Here is a 6,000-nt window from a genome sequence, read left to right as displayed (position 1 = left end):
CAAAAACCTCTCCTTTCACAAGCTCCAAGCTTCCAAACGTCAATTCCTCAAGTTTAACCACCCGGATTTTGTTTCAAACCGCCTAATTGAACTTCAAATCAACAAGAACAGAATCTAATTCATATAATATCACTATAATTATCATATGATTCACAAACTCAATGATTCAAAAGGGTTCAACAGTTTCTTACCTTATCTATGAATCAATTAGAGAAAATTCAGTGATTTTTTGTTACTAGAGTTCACATAAACCATCAAAATCATTCAATTCCTCAATACACAAACTCAAAACCCACGAAATTGAGAAGGAGAAGAATTGGGTAAGAAATTCAAATTTCTTACCACTTTATTCGGATAGAATTGAAGAGAATTTTGAGATAAATACGTAACCGCTGATAGCTCGTCAATCGAAACTCCGAATTAAAAGTTACATAAAATTAAAATGTCTTGACGAAAATTTGGGTTGTTTTACGTTAATCTTCTCTTCTCAACGAGGGTTTGCAAGAAATAATGAAAAAAGGGCTCGTTTTAGTTAGTGGTTTTATGAGTTGGGTCTGGTTTAATCAGTTCGGTCTATTGATCCAGTTTTACATCAAAATTTTTAAAATAAGTATTGAAATTCGTATTTTTAATATTTTTACTCTTTTAAATTATAAAAATTAATTTTTTTAATTTTTTTGAATAATAATTAATTTATTGACTAATTATTTATTAATTTTACAGAATTTACATTAAAAAAAAAAGACAAAAACCTAGATGTTTTTTTTTACATGTGCCACGTATAAAGCATTAAGGACAAGTGGCTATTCTAGCAGCCATGCAGCCTATGTCGTTAAGGTTTAGAGAGCTAAACGAACAGAGGGACGGAGTTAATTGTCTCATGTTTTAAATGGTCCAAGGCATTTTTGTATTTTTTTTATTGGTTATAGACTAATTTGTCCTCATGGTTAAAGACTAATCCCTACATTCTAAATCCTAAAATCTTAACCCATTTGTCTATAATCAAGCATTTTAGTATGATTTGACTTCAACTCTATTTTGTGCCTTGCCAAAATTTGGGGCTAGCCCATTGCTACAATCCCTTCCCCCAAAACTTGCCTTCTACAGTAGTTCATGCATCTAACCTTATATTAATATTTTTAATCAGATAAATTAAGAATAAATTTACTGCAGATCTTTAGTTCTATTTAAAAATTTGTTGTTAGTCAATAAATTAATGTATATATAAAACAAAATTTAAAACTTTTAATACTTATTAAATAAAAAAATGAACAAATTATTCCACCAACCTAAATCTATTTAAACTTGTTTTTATTTGACCTTACTTAGACTCTGCCAATGAACGGATAAAAAAAATATTTGTCATAATTGTGACATTCAAATCTCACTAAGATTGGATCTTAGACTAAAATAAAACAATTAAAGTGTTATCTCTCAATTCATGTTCTAGCAAGGATTATATAAAACAAAGAAAAATATAACTTACCCAGTCAATAATAAAAAATTTGTCTTCATTCCACCAAAACTAGCTCCACCTATCAACATGGCATGCTATAATTTGCATTTAGAAAAAAAAAATAAATAGACAAAAATATACATAAAAGAGTTTGTCGAGAATAAAAATACACAGTACACTCTAAAGATTGATTTCGTTGGACAAAAGTGTCATATTAATTAATAGTAGGTGCGTCAGATTTGAAGTGTACTTTTATTCAATAAAAATAATCTTTTAAGTGTATTTTAATATTTATAACTTTTTACTGTGTTTTTGTCCATCTCAAACTTTTTTATTTATACTTTTGTTCATTTACTCTAAAAAAAAAAATGAAAAATCTATGGGGCAAGAACTCAAATTGAATAAAAGTTATATAACAAAACATAAAATTGTTAACATCCAAGTTTCTCATCCCAAGTCTTCATCGCGTAAGGGTTCACCTAATTCACTTGACACAATGTTATTTCTTATCTTAAAAATATAAAATCTCAGTCTAGGGTCTTTCTTAAAACCCAACAGTACCTCAACCTCTGTTATCTCTACAAACCAGATAAACACAAATAATTTATACAAATTTACCATACAAAAAAGAAAAAAGATAATATAATTCATTTAGCACATAGTTACATTCATAGCAATCACAATCAAATGCATATCCAAATAATATGCACAAATTCACATGATGAATATTTTTTCTATTAATCATAAACTCATGTATCGATTATATAGTCAGACCTAATCAAATCTAGTAGTCATTCTTAAACTTTATTTTGTCGTTCATCTTACACGAGGAACAACCAAAAATTTTTAAAAATTTGCCTTAGAAAAAGAGTATCATGTCTCTTTTTCTTAGAGAAAAATTATTCAGAGATTATGTGCTTAATCACCCTTACAATATAAAAGAATTCACATACAATCCATCAAGTGTCATAAATCGTCTAGTATAATCATATCAAACATCATTATAAGACCATAGTGAATCTCGGCATCAACCTTATCATCTCATTCCCTATCATTTTGTTACAATAGACCATCATTGTCAATATCGTTTCCTGTGTCATCATTATGCCACCTTAGGCCCTCATCATAACATCATCTAAACATTTCATATTTATTCATCACACGTACCCTACTTCACTCTCAATAACCATTAATTGTGATTTAAGCTGTTAGATACAATTTGAGGATCTAAGGTGAAGGTAGAGGAGTGTTAGGGACAGCAAATTTTGTAATTTGTAACTATTAATTAATTATATTATTAGTGTTTTTAATGGTGTGAGATTTCTTCTAATGGTGTGAGATTATTTTATTTTCTTTTGATGATTAAGTGATTGCCCTAAGCTCGCGAAAGCGGCCTTCTGCTAAAATTCCCGTATATGAAATTCCTTCACATACATGGCAGATCACCTATGCTAATCCCTTGCACCTTTTAGCTTTCAAAACCCAACTTTCAAAGTTCACAATAATTTACATAAAAATTGTATAGTCTCCTTCTTCAAAAACATGAAACAAGACATAATGAATATCTTAATAAGGCAAATCCACCTCAAATAGAGCTCCGAGAACTAACTTATGGCTCGCCAAAATGGCGCACAGATTTTACAAGATTAGGCCTTCCTTTTTTCATTTTCTTTTCTATCCTCCTCAGTTAATTTCTTCAATTTACTCAAGCTCAAACTAATTCTACATTTCACTTTATTTATATATATATATAATTCTCGTGATATCTTAGATTTTAATATAATATTGTGCTTGTTTGGGCGTCATTATTTTGATAAGAAAAAGATCTTTTTTTAATAAAAAAATATTTTTTTTATTTTTTAATGTATTTGACAAATTTCTAATAGTAAAAGTATAAAAACACTAGAAAAATAAATAAAAAAAAATATCTTTTTTGAGAAGCTATAATTTATATATTTTTTTAAAAGATCTTTTTTCTTTAAAAAAAGATGTTTTTCATGTAATAAATAAACAAAAAAGTACTTTTATAAATTATACCCAAACATAATTGATAGATAAAAAATTTTTTTGTATGAGATACCCAAACATAAAATTACTTTTATTTTTTCATAAAATCTTTTAAAAAAAGATAACTCAAAAAAATATTTTTTTAAAAGTTCACCAAACAACGAGTATTTATCCAAAATCAAATCCTATCTTTAGTCTCGATTAACGTAGCTCCTTAGACGTTAAATTTGAGCTCTAGTTGCTCCCTATCAAATTAAACAACTCAATTAAGCTTAACTAACTATTAGGATTCCCAAAATTAAGGGAGAATCAGAAAAAATGTTTTTCTTATCTTTATACTTTAACAACCTAATGCTTAGGACTTCTAAATGTCAACCCATAACTCTCTTCAAGAACCAAATTTAGAAGTCTTAGTTTGGGTGAAACTCTTACCCAAAAATGAAGAGAAAAATAGAGAAGAGGAGGGTTTTTCCAAATTCTTATCGATGAACATTACAACAAAAATCATTTTTATTGTTAATAATATAATGATAATTATATGTCTTATTTAACCATATTTTTGCAGCAGTTATATATTTGTTATTATTATTATATATTATAATAACAATTATATAATTTTTATATCCATTAAAAAAGTCTTTATCGACAATTGTATAACTGTTGTCAACATATTTTAATAAAATAATATAAGATAACTAATGTCTAATTATCATAAATATATATTGGTGGTTATTTTTATTATTATTAAAAATAAAATAAATAATATCCGTTAAAAATGATTTTTTTTTTGTTATAAAATGAGGCATGGTTAATGGTTATGTAGAGAAGAATGCAAATAAATGTTTTTTTGTTTGAACATTATGCAAATAAATGTTTAATCGAAACGAAATCTTGATTGGAGCACTAGTGTCTCGTTTCTTTCTTCTCTCAACATTGTGTTCTCTTCTCCAAGAAGAAAAAGAAATCCAAATGGAGATGAATTAGAAAGAAGGGTCATAGGGTTCTCTTTCTTTAAGTGGGCCAAGGGAATTTTTATCTTTTTGTCCTTTGAGCATATTTTGTAGCCAACATTTAATATTATGTGTTTTCACCATTTTTCTGTTTAAATTTTTATAATGAAAACAAAAAGAGAGACAAAATCTTAAGCATTAGCAATTTTATTTTATATTAATCAATATATTTAGTTATTAGTCTAATATTTTTAATCTAATAATCAAATAATATATTTTTAGTTAATATTTTTAAATATTACTAGTTAGCTGTTGGTCAAAAATAATAAATTTTAATAATTCTTTAATATTATCTTAAAAAATAATTAAATTTGATATTAAAAAAATCTTGAATTTTTTTTAACAAATTCAATAAATAAATACATTAGTCTTTCTGTCTATAAGTATAGCTGTATAGGTCACTTTTAATAAAAGTACATGAATTAAAAAGTCGTTATCTTCAAAAGTATTTAACGTGTTTAGAATAATTTAACTTTGAAAGTTTTAAATATTTAGTGCATAATTAAGTATTTTATAATTTATAATGAATAAGGATATAAGTGGAAAAGGAGAAACAGGACATCCTTAAATAAATTAAATGATTTATATTAATTAGACAAACTTTTAGATAAAATTGACCTGAATTACTATGCATGGACTGAGTGTAAGTTCTAAAACTTCTCAATTTGAATACTACTACTCTCAAAGACGCTTGTAAAGTTATAATTGGATCAATGACTTCAATTAAAAATTGATCTCATAAAATTACTTGAAAATAAAAAAGTATTGGTGACCAATTATATATGCAGTTAACTAGAACAAATTTTAAAAATTTTTAAAAATTTAATTTTAAAATTTTTAAAATTTAAATTTGCATTAAAAAAATTCTTTTCATAAGAAACGACGCAGCGTCATTCCTCTCCTCTCCTAATGCGACATTATTTTTTCTTTTCTCCTATCGTGATTCGCCGTCTCCATATTACGTCACGCCGCCATTCTTAAAGGGATCCTCTCATGCCGCACCGCTTATGCGCATCGACGTCAAAACTCTTCTCGCAGAGTTGCGATCTATGCACTCCCAACTATTCAGCACGTGGAGTCGCCGAGTCGGACCACCCTTGACCACATCTTCTCGCGTTGTCATGGTGCTGCCCGTGGGAATTCTATTGCCACAACGACGACGCAAAACGCAATAGCGCAGCCACCCTTTCCATCTCTTCACGCAAGAACACTTTGGCCTCTTCCCTCCATCTCGTCATACTTCTTCATAATTTTGGATAATTCTTTTTATTAGTTTTGAATGTTTCTTTCTCTTAAATTTTGGATGTTTTCATTTTATGTTTTAAATATTCTTTTTTTTGGGTTTTGGATATTTTTTTTTAATAGTTTTCGATTTTTTCTTAGTTTTTTTTAATATTTTGTTGTATGTCTCGTTTTATTAAGTTTTAGAATTTTAAAAAGATTTTGAATATCTTATTTTTTTACAGGTTTTAGATGTTTTTTGTTACATTTCTGATGTTTTTTTTATTATGAATTTTTAAAATGATT

Source organism: Arachis ipaensis, chromosome B2, assembly GCF_059453495.1.
Source record: "Arachis ipaensis isolate K30076 ecotype BB chromosome B2, ASM5945349v1, whole genome shotgun sequence".
NCBI lineage: Eukaryota > Viridiplantae > Streptophyta > Magnoliopsida > Fabales > Fabaceae > Arachis > Arachis ipaensis.
Note: the sequence above shows the minus strand (reverse complement) of the source record.